Genomic DNA, 15,331 nt, shown 5'->3' on the forward strand with positions numbered 1-15,331 from the left:
CAATTTTAAATTTCTGAAATTGTAGGTATTAAACATTTTTATTGTGTACAACTATAACGATTGCTCTTGATTTTTTAATGGAAATAGCTGCTTTTTCTGTCCTTTCCCATAACCATGTTTTTATCGAGGATGTATTGCTGTCAGTTATTTTTCCCTAATTGATGACATTCTTTATTGTACATATCTTGGAAACTGAAATTAAAAACCATACCAGGAGAGGTGTTCGAACCCACGCAGATATAAATCCATGGGATCTTAAGTCCAACTCCTTAACCACTTGGCCATCATGGTGTGTTAGCCAAGGAGTTTATCAAAATAAGCACTATTGAAATGTTCATCTTTTTTTCAATATGCTCTGTTAACTTGTCTTTAATCATTATACAGCTTTGAGTCTAAATAACTACATAGCTCTGATTTTTGTATATTAGAATACCTATATTTCTTCTCATCTCTGAAATGTATGTTTGGTATGACCTTCCTGCTGCAGAAGTTAAAATGTTTTTCATGACAAGTACTGATGGAATGTTCATGTTTTTTTCTATGTGGATTGTCAAGTTTTAAAGTACTGAAATTGTTAGTATTCACCATTTTTTAAAGTGTACAGCTATAATGATTGCTCTTGATTTTATAATAGAAATAGTTACTTTCTCTGTAATTTCACACGACCATGTTTTTGTTGAAAGATGCAGTCAATTTTAAATTTCCCTAATTGATAACATTTTTTATTGTACATTTTTTGGAAGCTGAAATTAAAAACCACACCAGAAGTGGGGTTTGAATCCATGCAGATATAAATCCATTGGATAATAAGCCCAACACCTTAACCACTCGGCCATCCTGGTGCAGTAGCCAAAGCGTTTATCATGATATGCACTATTGAAATGTTCATATTTTTTTCTATGTGCATTGTCAATTTTAAATTACTGAAATTGTAGGTATTAAACATTTTTAATGTGTACAACTATAACGATTGCTCTTGATTTTTTAATGGAAATAGCTGCTTTTTCTGTCCTTTCACATAACCATGTTTTTATCGAGGATGTATTGCTGTCAGTTATTTTTCCCTAATTGATGACATTCTTTATTGTACATATCTTGGAAACTGAAATTAAAAACCATACCAGGAGAGGGGTTCGAACCCACGCAGATATAAATCCATGGGATCTTAAGTCCAACTCCTTAACCACTCGGCCATCCTGGTGCATTAGCCAAGGAGTTTATCAAAATAAGCACTATTGAAATGTTCATCTTTTTTTCAATATGCTCTGTTAACTTGTGTTTAATCATTATACAGCTTTGAGTCTAAATAACTACATAGCTCTGATTTTTGTATATTAGAATACCTATATTTCTTCTCATCTCTGAAAGTATGTTTGGTATGACCTTCCTGCTGCAGTAGTTAAAGTGTTTTTCATGACAAGTACTGATGGAATGTTCATGTTTTTTTCTATGTGGATTGTCAATTTTTAAATTACTGAAATTGATTGTATTCACCATTTTTTAAAGTGTACAGCTATAACGATTGCTCTTGATTTTATAATAGAAATAGTTACTTTCTCTGTTATTTCACACGACCATGTTTTTGTTGAAAGATGCAGTCAATTTTAAATTTCCCTAATTGATAACATTCTTTATTGTACATTTTTGGAAGCTGAAATTAAAAACCACACCAGAAGGGGGGTTTGAATCCATGCAGATATAAATCCATTGGATTATAAGCCCAACAATTTAACCACTCGGCCATCCTGGTGCAGTAGCCAAAGCGTTTATCATGGTATGCACTATTGAAATGTTCATCTTTTTTTCTATGTGCATTGTCAATTTTAAAATACTGAAATTGTAGGTATTAAACATTTTTAATGTGTACAACTATAACGATTGCTCTTGATTTTTTAATGGAAATAGCTGCTTTTTCTGTCCTTTCACATAACCATGTTTTTATCGAGGATGTATTGCTGTCAGTTATTTTTCCCTAATTGATGACATTCTTTATTGTACTTATCTTGGAAGCTGAAATTAAAAACCATACCAGGAGAGGGGTTCGAACCCACGCAGATATAAATCCATTGGATCTTAAGTCCAACGCCTTAACCACTTGGCCATCCTGGTGCCGTAGCCAAGGAGATTATCAAGATAAGCACTATTGAAATGTACCTTTTTTTTTCATCATGCTCTGTTAACTTGTCTTTAATCATTATACAGCTTTGAGTCTAAATAACTACATAGCTCTGATTTTTGTATATTAGAATACCTATATTTCTTCTTATCTCTGAAAGTATGTTTGGTATGACCTTCCTGCTGCAGTAGTTAAAGTGTTTTTCATGACAAGTACTGATGGAATGTTCATGTTTTTTTCTATGTGGATTGTCAATTTTTAAATTACTGTAATTGATTGTATTCACCATTTTTTAAACTGTACAGCTATAACGATTGCTCTTGATTTTATAATAGAAATAGTTACTTTCTCTGTAATTTCACACAACCATGTTTTTGTTGAAAGATATACGGCTGTCAATTTTAAATTTCCCTAATTGATAACATTCTTTATTGTACATTTTTTGGAAGCTGAAATTAAAAACCACACCAGAATATAAATCCATTGGATTATAAGCCCAACACCTTAACCACTCGGCCATCCTGGTGTAGTAGCCAAAGCGTTTATCATGATATGCACTATTGAAATGTTCATATTTTTTTCTATGTGCATTGTCAATTTTAAATTACTGAAATTGTAGGTATTAAACATTTTTATTGTGTACAACTATAACGATTGCTCTTGATTTTATGATGGAAATAGCTGCTTTTTCTGTACTATTGAAATGTTCATCTTTTTTCAAAATGCACTGCTAACTTGTCTTTAATCATTATACAGCTTTGAGTCTAAATAACTATATAGCTCTGATTTTTGTATATTAGAATACCTATATTTCTTCTCATCTCTGAAATGTATGTTTGGTATGACCTTCCTGCTGCAGAAGTTAAAATGTTTTTCATGACAAGTACTGATGGAATGTTCATGTTTTTTTCTATGTGGATTGTCAAGTTTTAAAGTACTGAAATTGTTAGTATTCACCATTTTTTAAAGTGTACAGCTATAATGATTGCTCTTGATTTTATAATAGAAATAGTTACTTTCTCTGTAATTTCACACGACCATGTTTTTGTTGAAAGATGCAGTCAATTTTAAATTTCCCTAATTGATAACATTCTTTATTGTACATTTTTTGGAAGCTGAAATTAAAAAGCACACCAGAAGTGGGGTTTGAATCCATGCAGATATAAATCCATTGGATAATAAGCCCAACACCTTAACCACTCGGCCATCCTGGTGCAGTAGCCAAAGCGTTTATCATGATATGCACTATTGAAATGTTCATATTTTTTTCTATGTGCATTGTCAATTTTAAATTACTGAAATTGTAGGTATTACGATTGCTCTTGATTTTTTAATGGAAATAGCTGCTTTTTCTGTCCTTTCACATAACCATGTTTTTATCGAGGATGTATTGCTGTCAGTTATTTTTCCCTAATTGATGACATTCTTTATTGTACATATCTTGGAAACTGAAATTAAGAACCATACCAGGAGAGGGGTTCGAACCCACGCAGATATAAATCCATGGGATCTTAAGTCCAACTCCTTCACCACTCGGCCATCCTGGTGCGTTAGCCAAGGAGTTTATCAAAATAAGCACTATTGAAATGTTCATCTTTTTTTCAATATGCTCTGTTAACTTGTCTTTAATCATTATACAGCTTTGAGTCTAAATAACTACATAGCTCTGATTTTTGTATATTAGAATACCTATATTTCTTCTCATCTCTGAAAGTATGTTTGGTAAGACCTTCCTGCTGCAGTAGTTAAAGTGTTTTTCATGACAAGTACTGATGGAATGTTCATGTTTTTTTCTATGTGGATTGTCAATTTTTAAATTACTGAAATTGAGTGTATTCACCATTTTTTAAAGTGTACAGCTATAACGATTGCTCTTGATTTTATAATAGAAATAGTTACTTTCTCTGTTATTTCACATGACCATGTTTTTGTTGAAAGATATACGGCTGTCAATTTTAAATTTCCCTAATTGATAACATTCTTTATTGTAAATTTTTTGGAAGCTGAAATTAAAAACCACACCAGAAGGGGGGTTTGAATCCATGCAGATATAAATCCATTGGATTATAAGCCCAACACCTTAACCACTCGGCCATCCTGGTGCAGTAGCCAAAGCGTTTATCATGGTATGCACTATTGAAATGTTCATATTTTTTTCTATGTGCATTGTCAATTTTAAATTACTGAAATTGTAGGTATTAAACATTTTTAATGTGTACAACTATAACGATTGCTCTTGATTTTTTAATGGAAATAGCTGCTTTTCTGTCCTTTCACATAACCATGTTTTTTTCGAGGATGTATTGCTGTCAGTTATTTTTCCCTAATTGATGACATTCTTTATTGTACATATCTTGGAAGCTGAAATTAAAAACCATACCAGGAGTGGGGTTCGAACCCACGCGGATATAAATCCATTGGATCTTAAGTTCAACGCCTTAACCACTCGGCCATCCTGGTGCGGTAGCCAAGGAGATTATCAAGATAAGCACTATTGAAATGTTCATCTTTTTTTCATCATGCTCTGTTAACTTGTCTTTAATCATTATACAGCTTTGAGTCTAAATAACTACATAGCTCTGATTTTTGTATATTAGAATACCTATATTTCTTCTTATCTCTGAAAGTATGTTTGGTATGACCTTCCTGCTGCAGTAGTTAAAGTGTTTTTCATGACAAGTACTGATGGAATGTTCATGTTTTTTTCTATGTGGATTGTCAATTTTTAAATTACTGAAATTGATTGTATTCACCATTTTTTAAAGTGTACAGCTATAACGATTGCTCTTGATTTTATAATAGAAATAGTTACTTTCTCTGTTATTTCACACGACCATGTTTTTGTTGAAAGATATACGGCTGTCAATTTTAAATTTCCCTAATTGATAACATTCTTTATTGTACATTTTTTGGAAGCTGAAATTAAAAACCACACCAGAAGGGGGGTTTGAATCCATGCAGATATAAATCCATTGGATTATAAGCCCAAAACCTTAACCACTCGGCCATCCTAGGCAAGTAGCCAAAGCGTTTATCATGATATGCACTATTGAAATGTTCATATTTTTTTCTATGTGCATTGTCAATTTTAAATTACTGAAATTGTAGGTATTAAACATTTTTAATGTGTACAACTATAACGATTGCTCTTGATTTTTTAATGGAAATAGCTGCTTTTTCTGTCCTTTCACATAAACACCGAGGATGTATTGCTGTCAGTTATTTTTCACTAATTGATGACATTCTTTATTGTACATATCTTGGAAGCTGAAATTAAAAACCATACCAGGAGTGAGGTTCGAACCCACGCGGATATAAATCCATTGGATCTTAAGTCCAACACCTTAACCACTCGGCCGTCCTGGTGCGGTAGCCAATGAGTTTATCAAGATAAGCACTATTGAAATGTTCATCTTTTTTTCAACATGCTCTGTTAACTTGTCTTTAATCATTATACAGCTTTGAGTCTAAATAACTACATAGCTCTGATTTTTGTATATTAGAATACCTATATTTCTTCTCATCTCTGAAAGTATGTTTGGTATGACATTCCTGCTGCAGTAGTTAAAGTGTTTTTCATGACAAGTACTGATGGAATGTTCATGTTTTTTTCTATGTGGATTGTCAATTTTTAAATTACTGAAATTGATTGTATTCACCATTTTTTAAACTGTACAGCTATAACGATTGCTCTTGATTTTATAATAGAAATAGTTACTTTCTCTGTAATTTCACACGACCATGTTTTTGTTGAAAGATATACGGCTGTCAATTTTAAATTTCCCTAATTGATAACATTCTTTATTGTACATTTTTTGGAAGCTGAAATTAAAAACCACACCAGAAGGGGGGTTTGAATCCATGCAGATATAAATCCATTGGATTATAAACCCAACACCTTAACCACTCGGCCATCCTGGTGCAGTAGCCAAAGCGTTTATCATGGTATGCACTATTGAAATGTTCATATTTTTTTCTATGTGCATTGTCAATTTTAAATTACTGAAATTGTAGGTATCAAACATTTTTAATGTGTACAACTATAACGATTGCTCTTGATTTTTTAATGGAAATAGCTGCTTTTTCTGTCCTTTCACATAACCATGTTTTTATCGAGGATGTATTGCTGTCAGTTATTTTTCCCTAATTGATGACATTCTTTATTGTACATATCTTGGAAGCTGAAATTAAAAACCATACCAGGAGTGGGGTTTGAACCCACGCAGATATAAATCCATTGGATCTTAAGTCCAACGCCTTAACCACTCGGCCATCCTGGTGCGGTAGCCAAGGAGTTTATCAAGATAAACACTATTGAAATGTTCATCTTTTTTTCATCATGCTCTGTTAACTTGTCTTTAATCATTATACAGCTTTGAGTCTAAATAACTACATAGCTCTGATTTTTGTATATTAGAATACCTATATTTCTTCTTATCTCTGAAAGTATGTTTGGTATGACCTTCCTGCTGCAGTAGTTAAAGTGTTTTTCATGACAAGTACTGATGGAATGTTCATGTTTTTATCTATGTGGATTGTCAATTTTTAAATTACTGAAATTGATTGTATTCACCAGTTTTAAACTGTACAGCTATAATGATTGCTCTTGATTTTATAATAGAAATAGTTACTTTCTCTGTAATTTCACACAACCATGTTTTTGTTGAAAGATATACGGCTGTCAATTTTAAATTTCCCTAATTGATAACATTCTTTATTGTACATTTTTTGGAAGCTGAAATTAAAAACCACACCAGAAGGGGGGTTTGAATCCATGCAGATATAAATCCATTGGATTATAAGCCCAACACCTTAACCACTCGGCCATCCTGGTGCAGTAGCCAAAGCGTTTATCATGGTATGCACTATTGAAATGTTCATATTTTTTTCTATGTGCATTGTCAATTTTAAATTACTGAAATTGTAGGTATTAAACATTTTTAATGTGTACAACTATAACAATTGCTCTTGATTTTTTAATGGAAATAGCTGCTTTTTCTGTCCTTTTTCTGGATATAAATCCATTGGATCTTAAGTCCAACGCCTTAACCACTCGGCCATCCTGGTGCGGTAGCCAAGGAGTTTATCAAGATAAGCACTATTGAAATGTTCATCTTTTTTTCATCATGCTCTGTTAACTTGTCTTTAATCATTATACAGCTTTGAGTCTAAATAACTACATAGCTCTGATTTTTGTATATTAGAATACCTATATTTCTTCTTATCTCTGAAAGTATGTTTGGTATGACCTTCCTGCTGCAGTAGTTAAAGTGTTTTTCATGACAAGTACTGATGGAATGTTCATGTTTTTTTCTATGTGGATTGTCAATTTTTAAATTACTGAAATTTATTGTATTCACCATTTTTTAAAGTGTACAGCTATAACGATTGCTCTTGATTTTATAATAGAAATAGTTACTTTCTCTGTTATTTCACACGACCATGTTTTTGTTGAAAGATATACGGCTGTCAATTTTAAATTTCCCTAATTGATAACATTCTTTATTGTACATTTTTTGGAAGCTGAAATTAAAAACCACACCAGAAGGGGGGTTTGAATCCATGCAGATATAAATCCATTGGATTATAAGCCCAAAACCTTAACCACTCGGCCATCCTAGGCAAGTAGCCAAAGCGTTTATCATGATATGCACTATTGAAATGTTCATATTTTTTTCTATGTGCATTGTCAATTTTAAATTACTGAAATTGTAGGTATTAAACATTTTTAATGTGTACAACTATAACGATTGCTCTTGATTTTTTAATGGAAATAGCTGCTTTTTCTGTCCTTTCACATAAACACGGAGGATGTATTGCTGTCAGTTATTTTTCACTAATTGATGACATTCTTTATTGTACATATCTTGGAAGCTGAAATTAAAAACCATACCAGGAGTGAGGTTCGAACCCACGCGGATATAAATCCATTGGATCTTAAGTCCAACACCTTAACCACTCTGCCATCCTGGTGCGGTAGCCAAGGAGTTTATCAAGATAAGCACTATTGAAATGTTCATCTTTTTTTCAACATGCTCTGTTAACTTGTCTTTAATCATTATACAGCTTTGAGTCTAAATAACTACATAGCTCTGATTTTTGTATATTAGAATACCTATATTTCTTCTCATCTCTGAAATGTATGTTTGGTATGACCTTCCAGCTGCAGAAGTTAAAATGTTTTTCATGACAAGTTCTGATGGAATGTTCATGTTTTTTTCTATGTGGATTGTCAAGTTTTAAAGTACTGAAATTGTTAGTATTCACCATTTTTTAAAGTGTACAGCTATAATGATTGCTCTTGATTTTATAATAGAAATAGTTACTTTCTCTGTAATTTCACACGACCATGTTTTTGTTGAAAGATGCAGTCAATTTTAAATTTCCCTAATTGATAACATTCTTTATTGTACATTTTTTGGAAGCTGAAATTAAAAACCACACCAGAAGGGGGGTTTGAATCCATGCAGATATAAATCCATTGGATAATAAGCCCAACACCTTAACCACTCGGCCATCCTGGTGCAGTAGCCAAAGCGTTTATCATGATATGCACTATTGAAATGTTCATATTTTTTTCTATGTGCATTGTCAATTTTAAATTTCTGAAATTGTAGGTATTAAACATTTTTATTGTGTACAACTATAACGATTGCTCTTGATTTTTTAATGGAAATAGCTGCTTTTTCTGTCCTTTCCCATAACCATGTTTTTATCGAGGATGTATTGCTGTCAGTTATTTTTCCCTAATTGATGACATTCTTTATTGTACATATCTTGGAAACTGAAATTAAAAACCATACCAGGAGAGGTGTTCGAACCCACGCAGATATAAATCCATGGGATCTTAAGTCCAACTCCTTAACCACTTGGCCATCATGGTGTGTTAGCCAAGGAGTTTATCAAAATAAGCACTATTGAAATGTTCATCTTTTTTTCAATATGCTCTGTTAACTTGTCTTTAATCATTATACAGCTTTGAGTCTAAATAACTACATAGCTCTGATTTTTGTATATTAGAATACCTATATTTCTTCTCATCTCTGAAATGTATGTTTGGTATGACCTTCCTGCTGCAGAAGTTAAAATGTTTTTCATGACAAGTACTGATGGAATGTTCATGTTTTTTTCTATGTGGATTGTCAAGTTTTAAAGTACTGAAATTGTTAGTATTCACCATTTTTTAAAGTGTACAGCTATAATGATTGCTCTTGATTTTATAATAGAAATAGTTACTTTCTCTGTAATTTCACACGACCATGTTTTTGTTGAAAGATGCAGTCAATTTTAAATTTCCCTAATTGATAACATTTTTTATTGTACATTTTTTGGAAGCTGAAATTAAAAACCACACCAGAAGTGGGGTTTGAATCCATGCAGATATAAATCCATTGGATAATAAGCCCAACACCTTAACCACTCGGCCATCCTGGTGCAGTAGCCAAAGCGTTTATCATGATATGCACTATTGAAATGTTCATATTTTTTTCTATGTGCATTGTCAATTTTAAATTACTGAAATTGTAGGTATTAAACATTTTTAATGTGTACAACTATAACGATTGCTCTTGATTTTTTAATGGAAATAGCTGCTTTTTCTGTCCTTTCACATAACCATGTTTTTATCGAGGATGTATTGCTGTCAGTTATTTTTCCCTAATTGATGACATTCTTTATTGTACATATCTTGGAAACTGAAATTAAAAACCATACCAGGAGAGGGGTTCGAACCCACGCAGATATAAATCCATGGGATCTTAAGTCCAACTCCTTAACCACTCGGCCATCCTGGTGCATTAGCCAAGGAGTTTATCAAAATAAGCACTATTGAAATGTTCATCTTTTTTTCAATATGCTCTGTTAACTTGTGTTTAATCATTATACAGCTTTGAGTCTAAATAACTACATAGCTCTGATTTTTGTATATTAGAATACCTATATTTCTTCTCATCTCTGAAAGTATGTTTGGTATGACCTTCCTGCTGCAGTAGTTAAAGTGTTTTTCATGACAAGTACTGATGGAATGTTCATGTTTTTTTCTATGTGGATTGTCAATTTTTAAATTACTGAAATTGATTGTATTCACCATTTTTTAAAGTGTACAGCTATAACGATTGCTCTTGATTTTATAATAGAAATAGTTACTTTCTCTGTTATTTCACACGACCATGTTTTTGTTGAAAGATGCAGTCAATTTTAAATTTCCCTAATTGATAACATTCTTTATTGTACATTTTTGGAAGCTGAAATTAAAAACCACACCAGAAGGGGGGTTTGAATCCATGCAGATATAAATCCATTGGATTATAAGCCCAACAATTTAACCACTCGGCCATCCTGGTGCAGTAGCCAAAGCGTTTATCATGGTATGCACTATTGAAATGTTCATCTTTTTTTCTATGTGCATTGTCAATTTTAAAATACTGAAATTGTAGGTATTAAACATTTTTAATGTGTACAACTATAACGATTGCTCTTGATTTTTTAATGGAAATAGCTGCTTTTTCTGTCCTTTCACATAACCATGTTTTTATCGAGGATGTATTGCTGTCAGTTATTTTTCCCTAATTGATGACATTCTTTATTGTACTTATCTTGGAAGCTGAAATTAAAAACCATACCAGGAGAGGGGTTCGAACCCACGCAGATATAAATCCATTGGATCTTAAGTCCAACGCCTTAACCACTTGGCCATCCTGGTGCCGTAGCCAAGGAGATTATCAAGATAAGCACTATTGAAATGTACCTTTTTTTTTCATCATGCTCTGTTAACTTGTCTTTAATCATTATACAGCTTTGAGTCTAAATAACTACATAGCTCTGATTTTTGTATATTAGAATACCTATATTTCTTCTTATCTCTGAAAGTATGTTTGGTATGACCTTCCTGCTGCAGTAGTTAAAGTGTTTTTCATGACAAGTACTGATGGAATGTTCATGTTTTTTTCTATGTGGATTGTCAATTTTTAAATTACTGTAATTGATTGTATTCACCATTTTTTAAACTGTACAGCTATAACGATTGCTCTTGATTTTATAATAGAAATAGTTACTTTCTCTGTAATTTCACACAACCATGTTTTTGTTGAAAGATATACGGCTGTCAATTTTAAATTTCCCTAATTGATAACATTCTTTATTGTACATTTTTTGGAAGCTGAAATTAAAAACCACACCAGAATATAAATCCATTGGATTATAAGCCCAACACCTTAACCACTCGGCCATCCTGGTGTAGTAGCCAAAGCGTTTATCATGATATGCACTATTGAAATGTTCATATTTTTTTCTATGTGCATTGTCAATTTTAAATTACTGAAATTGTAGGTATTAAACATTTTTATTGTGTACAACTATAACGATTGCTCTTGATTTTATGATGGAAATAGCTGCTTTTTCTGTACTATTGAAATGTTCATCTTTTTTCAAAATGCACTGCTAACTTGTCTTTAATCATTATACAGCTTTGAGTCTAAATAACTATATAGCTCTGATTTTTGTATATTAGAATACCTATATTTCTTCTCATCTCTGAAATGTATGTTTGGTATGACCTTCCTGCTGCAGAAGTTAAAATGTTTTTCATGACAAGTACTGATGGAATGTTCATGTTTTTTTCTATGTGGATTGTCAAGTTTTAAAGTACTGAAATTGTTAGTATTCACCATTTTTTAAAGTGTACAGCTATAATGATTGCTCTTGATTTTATAATAGAAATAGTTACTTTCTCTGTAATTTCACACGACCATGTTTTTGTTGAAAGATGCAGTCAATTTTAAATTTCCCTAATTGATAACATTCTTTATTGTACATTTTTTGGAAGCTGAAATTAAAAAGCACACCAGAAGTGGGGTTTGAATCCATGCAGATATAAATCCATTGGATAATAAGCCCAACACCTTAACCACTCGGCCATCCTGGTGCAGTAGCCAAAGCGTTTATCATGATATGCACTATTGAAATGTTCATATTTTTTTCTATGTGCATTGTCAATTTTAAATTACTGAAATTGTAGGTATTACGATTGCTCTTGATTTTTTAATGGAAATAGCTGCTTTTTCTGTCCTTTCACATAACCATGTTTTTATCGAGGATGTATTGCTGTCAGTTATTTTTCCCTAATTGATGACATTCTTTATTGTACATATCTTGGAAACTGAAATTAAGAACCATACCAGGAGAGGGGTTCGAACCCACGCAGATATAAATCCATGGGATCTTAAGTCCAACTCCTTCACCACTCGGCCATCCTGGTGCGTTAGCCAAGGAGTTTATCAAAATAAGCACTATTGAAATGTTCATCTTTTTTTCAATATGCTCTGTTAACTTGTCTTTAATCATTATACAGCTTTGAGTCTAAATAACTACATAGCTCTGATTTTTGTATATTAGAATACCTATATTTCTTCTCATCTCTGAAAGTATGTTTGGTAAGACCTTCCTGCTGCAGTAGTTAAAGTGTTTTTCATGACAAGTACTGATGGAATGTTCATGTTTTTTTCTATGTGGATTGTCAATTTTTAAATTACTGAAATTGAGTGTATTCACCATTTTTTAAAGTGTACAGCTATAACGATTGCTCTTGATTTTATAATAGAAATAGTTACTTTCTCTGTTATTTCACATGACCATGTTTTTGTTGAAAGATATACGGCTGTCAATTTTAAATTTCCCTAATTGATAACATTCTTTATTGTAAATTTTTTGGAAGCTGAAATTAAAAACCACACCAGAAGGGGGGTTTGAATCCATGCAGATATAAATCCATTGGATTATAAGCCCAACACCTTAACCACTCGGCCATCCTGGTGCAGTAGCCAAAGCGTTTATCATGGTATGCACTATTGAAATGTTCATATTTTTTTCTATGTGCATTGTCAATTTTAAATTACTGAAATTGTAGGTATTAAACATTTTTAATGTGTACAACTATAACGATTGCTCTTGATTTTTTAATGGAAATAGCTGCTTTTCTGTCCTTTCACATAACCATGTTTTTTTCGAGGATGTATTGCTGTCAGTTATTTTTCCCTAATTGATGACATTCTTTATTGTACATATCTTGGAAGCTGAAATTAAAAACCATACCAGGAGTGGGGTTCGAACCCACGCGGATATAAATCCATTGGATCTTAAGTTCAACGCCTTAACCACTCGGCCATCCTGGTGCGGTAGCCAAGGAGATTATCAAGATAAGCACTATTGAAATGTTCATCTTTTTTTCATCATGCTCTGTTAACTTGTCTTTAATCATTATACAGCTTTGAGTCTAAATAACTACATAGCTCTGATTTTTGTATATTAGAATACCTATATTTCTTCTTATCTCTGAAAGTATGTTTGGTATGACCTTCCTGCTGCAGTAGTTAAAGTGTTTTTCATGACAAGTACTGATGGAATGTTCATGTTTTTTTCTATGTGGATTGTCAATTTTTAAATTACTGAAATTGATTGTATTCACCATTTTTTAAAGTGTACAGCTATAACGATTGCTCTTGATTTTATAATAGAAATAGTTACTTTCTCTGTTATTTCACACGACCATGTTTTTGTTGAAAGATATACGGCTGTCAATTTTAAATTTCCCTAATTGATAACATTCTTTATTGTACATTTTTTGGAAGCTGAAATTAAAAACCACACCAGAAGGGGGGTTTGAATCCATGCAGATATAAATCCATTGGATTATAAGCCCAAAACCTTAACCACTCGGCCATCCTAGGCAAGTAGCCAAAGCGTTTATCATGATATGCACTATTGAAATGTTCATATTTTTTTCTATGTGCATTGTCAATTTTAAATTACTGAAATTGTAGGTATTAAACATTTTTAATGTGTACAACTATAACGATTGCTCTTGATTTTTTAATGGAAATAGCTGCTTTTTCTGTCCTTTCACATAAACACCGAGGATGTATTGCTGTCAGTTATTTTTCACTAATTGATGACATTCTTTATTGTACATATCTTGGAAGCTGAAATTAAAAACCATACCAGGAGTGAGGTTCGAACCCACGCGGATATAAATCCATTGGATCTTAAGTCCAACACCTTAACCACTCGGCCGTCCTGGTGCGGTAGCCAATGAGTTTATCAAGATAAGCACTATTGAAATGTTCATCTTTTTTTCAACATGCTCTGTTAACTTGTCTTTAATCATTATACAGCTTTGAGTCTAAATAACTACATAGCTCTGATTTTTGTATATTAGAATACCTATATTTCTTCTCATCTCTGAAAGTATGTTTGGTATGACATTCCTGCTGCAGTAGTTAAAGTGTTTTTCATGACAAGTACTGATGGAATGTTCATGTTTTTTTCTATGTGGATTGTCAATTTTTAAATTACTGAAATTGATTGTATTCACCATTTTTTAAACTGTACAGCTATAACGATTGCTCTTGATTTTATAATAGAAATAGTTACTTTCTCTGTAATTTCACACGACCATGTTTTTGTTGAAAGATATACGGCTGTCAATTTTAAATTTCCCTAATTGATAACATTCTTTATTGTACATTTTTTGGAAGCTGAAATTAAAAACCACACCAGAAGGGGGGTTTGAATCCATGCAGATATAAATCCATTGGATTATAAACCCAACACCTTAACCACTCGGCCATCCTGGTGCAGTAGCCAAAGCGTTTATCATGGTATGCACTATTGAAATGTTCATATTTTTTTCTATGTGCATTGTCAATTTTAAATTACTGAAATTGTAGGTATCAAACATTTTTAATGTGTACAACTATAACGATTGCTCTTGATTTTTTAATGGAAATAGCTGCTTTTTCTGTCCTTTCACATAACCATGTTTTTATCGAGGATGTATTGCTGTCAGTTATTTTTCCCTAATTGATGACATTCTTTATTGTACATATCTTGGAAGCTGAAATTAAAAACCATACCAGGAGTGGGGTTTGAACCCACGCAGATATAAATCCATTGGATCTTAAGTCCAACGCCTTAACCACTCGGCCATCCTGGTGCGGTAGCCAAGGAGTTTATCAAGATAAACACTATTGAAATGTTCATCTTTTTTTCATCATGCTCTGTTAACTTGTCTTTAATCATTATACAGCTTTGAGTCTAAATAACTACATAGCTCTGATTTTTGTATATTAGAATACCTATATTTCTTCTTATCTCTGAAAGTATGTTTGGTATGACCTTCCTGCTGCAGTAGTTAAAGTGTTTTTCATGACAAGTACTGAT

General features: G+C 32.4%; 13 non-coding genes across 13 annotated transcripts; all 13 read right to left on the reverse strand.

The window, feature by feature from the left end:
- Positions 1-1,118: 1,118 nt before the first annotated feature.
- On the reverse strand, positions 1,119-1,201 carry TRNAL-UAA (transfer RNA leucine (anticodon UAA)). The gene has a single exon. It is a non-coding gene; the product is annotated as a tRNA-Leu (tRNA).
- Positions 1,202-2,026: 825 nt separating this feature from the next.
- TRNAL-UAA (transfer RNA leucine (anticodon UAA)) lies at positions 2,027-2,109 on the reverse strand. The gene has a single exon. It is a non-coding gene; the product is annotated as a tRNA-Leu (tRNA).
- Positions 2,110-3,580: 1,471 nt separating this feature from the next.
- TRNAL-UAA (transfer RNA leucine (anticodon UAA)) lies at positions 3,581-3,663 on the reverse strand. Its single transcript has one exon. It is a non-coding gene; the product is annotated as a tRNA-Leu (tRNA).
- An 830-nt stretch (positions 3,664-4,493) lies between these two features.
- On the reverse strand, positions 4,494-4,576 carry TRNAL-UAA (transfer RNA leucine (anticodon UAA)). The gene has a single exon. It is a non-coding gene; the product is annotated as a tRNA-Leu (tRNA).
- An 823-nt stretch (positions 4,577-5,399) lies between these two features.
- TRNAL-UAA (transfer RNA leucine (anticodon UAA)) lies at positions 5,400-5,482 on the reverse strand. Its single transcript has one exon. It is a non-coding gene; the product is annotated as a tRNA-Leu (tRNA).
- Positions 5,483-6,313: 831 nt separating this feature from the next.
- On the reverse strand, positions 6,314-6,396 carry TRNAL-UAA (transfer RNA leucine (anticodon UAA)). Its single transcript has one exon. It is a non-coding gene; the product is annotated as a tRNA-Leu (tRNA).
- A 1,610-nt stretch (positions 6,397-8,006) lies between these two features.
- TRNAL-UAA (transfer RNA leucine (anticodon UAA)) lies at positions 8,007-8,089 on the reverse strand. The gene has a single exon. It is a non-coding gene; the product is annotated as a tRNA-Leu (tRNA).
- Positions 8,090-9,826: 1,737 nt separating this feature from the next.
- Positions 9,827-9,909, reverse strand: TRNAL-UAA (transfer RNA leucine (anticodon UAA)). The gene has a single exon. It is a non-coding gene; the product is annotated as a tRNA-Leu (tRNA).
- Positions 9,910-10,734: 825 nt separating this feature from the next.
- On the reverse strand, positions 10,735-10,817 carry TRNAL-UAA (transfer RNA leucine (anticodon UAA)). The gene has a single exon. It is a non-coding gene; the product is annotated as a tRNA-Leu (tRNA).
- Positions 10,818-12,288: 1,471 nt separating this feature from the next.
- Positions 12,289-12,371, reverse strand: TRNAL-UAA (transfer RNA leucine (anticodon UAA)). The gene has a single exon. It is a non-coding gene; the product is annotated as a tRNA-Leu (tRNA).
- Positions 12,372-13,201: 830 nt separating this feature from the next.
- TRNAL-UAA (transfer RNA leucine (anticodon UAA)) lies at positions 13,202-13,284 on the reverse strand. The gene has a single exon. It is a non-coding gene; the product is annotated as a tRNA-Leu (tRNA).
- Positions 13,285-14,107: 823 nt separating this feature from the next.
- On the reverse strand, positions 14,108-14,190 carry TRNAL-UAA (transfer RNA leucine (anticodon UAA)). The gene has a single exon. It is a non-coding gene; the product is annotated as a tRNA-Leu (tRNA).
- Positions 14,191-15,021: 831 nt separating this feature from the next.
- TRNAL-UAA (transfer RNA leucine (anticodon UAA)) lies at positions 15,022-15,104 on the reverse strand. The gene has a single exon. It is a non-coding gene; the product is annotated as a tRNA-Leu (tRNA).
- Positions 15,105-15,331: the final 227 nt, after the last annotated feature.

Source organism: Taudactylus pleione, unplaced genomic scaffold, assembly GCF_031769625.1.
Source record: "Taudactylus pleione unplaced genomic scaffold, aTauple2 ptg000154l, whole genome shotgun sequence".
NCBI classification, from domain to species: domain Eukaryota; kingdom Metazoa; phylum Chordata; class Amphibia; order Anura; family Myobatrachidae; genus Taudactylus; species Taudactylus pleione.